Raw genomic sequence first — 1,113 nt, forward strand, 5'->3', positions numbered from 1 at the left:
CAAAGCCGGCTGGCTGGACAAGAACCCGCCGCAGGGGTGAGTGCCGCGGCCGGGGCGCCGCGAGGAGGGGACGGAGCCGGCCGGGCACGACGGGCGCCCGCCGATCACGCCCCGGCCGGCTGGCGGCTCTCCGGCGGCGTTTGCAAGCCGGGCTCGTCCCCTCCCAGGTCCTACATCTACCAGAAGCGCTGGGTGAAGCTGGATGCCGACTACCTGCGCTACTTCGACAGCGAAAAGGTGAGCGGGGAGGCAGGATTGGAGCCGAGGTGGGGGGGAGCTCCGCGGACGGGCGGCGTCCGAGCCCCTTTCCCGCCCGCTGTCCCGGCTGGAGGCGCAAAGGGCTCTGTTGGGCTGCAGGAGGCAGCGGGAGGAGGAGGAGGAGGAGGAGGGCTGGGTGCTGGGTGACGCGGAGCCGCCTGGACCTCTCCGTGCGGTGATGCCCGCCTGGGCTCCCAGCGCGGCCGCGCTGGTGACCGCTGTGTTTCCTTCCCTGTGTCCTGCCCAAGGATGCCTACTCCAAGCGCTTCATCCCCGTGTCCTCCATCTCCCGCGTAGCCAGCGTTGGGGACCAGAAGTTCGAGGTGGTCACCAACAACCGCAACTTCGTCTTCCGGGCCGAGAGCGACGGTGAGGCCCCGCTGCGGTGGCCGGAGTCGCTCGCCCTGCCCCGTGCGCCGGGTGCGCCCGAGCTTCCGCCGGCTGGGAGCCAAAGGCTGCTCCGGAGRGGCGCCCCGGGGCCGTCCCCAGCCTCTCGGTGGCCCCCAGAGCTGGCCCTGAGCCGCGTGCCCRCTCCGGCCCCGCAGCGGATCGCAACGACTGGATCCGGAGCCTGCAGCACGTCACGGAGGAGCAGAAGAGCAGGGCGCTGGAGACGACCTCCGCGGTCCCGGCCGCCGACGGCGCTGCGCGCTCGGTGGACAAGAGCGGCTTCCTGGAGCTGCGGGGCTTCAAGAGCAAGCTGTTCGTGGCCGTGGCGGGGGACAAGGTTTTCCTCTACAAGAACGCGGAGGTGGGTGTCCCCGGCGCTGCGCCCCGTGGCGCACGTGTCCCTCTCCGGCCCCGGTGCGCCGGGAGGCGCCGGCGGCCGCGTGCCGGACCTCTGCGCCCGCTCTC

The 1,113-nt window shown here is 72.6% G+C and overlaps 1 long non-coding RNA gene across 1 annotated transcript; it reads left to right on the plus strand.

Annotated features, from left to right (window-relative positions):
• On the plus strand, nt 1-1,004 carry LOC146585776 (uncharacterized). The gene is made up of 4 exons (XR_014897932.1): nt 1-36; nt 168-237; nt 507-627; nt 804-1,004. It is a non-coding gene; the product is annotated as an uncharacterized LOC146585776 (long non-coding RNA).
• Nucleotides 1,005-1,113: the final 109 nt, after the last annotated feature.

The sequence above is a fragment of the Rhea americana genome, unplaced genomic scaffold (genome assembly GCF_003343005.1).
Source record: "Rhea americana isolate MKP2758 unplaced genomic scaffold, rheAme1 scaffold_765, whole genome shotgun sequence".
NCBI lineage: Eukaryota > Metazoa > Chordata > Aves > Rheiformes > Rheidae > Rhea > Rhea americana.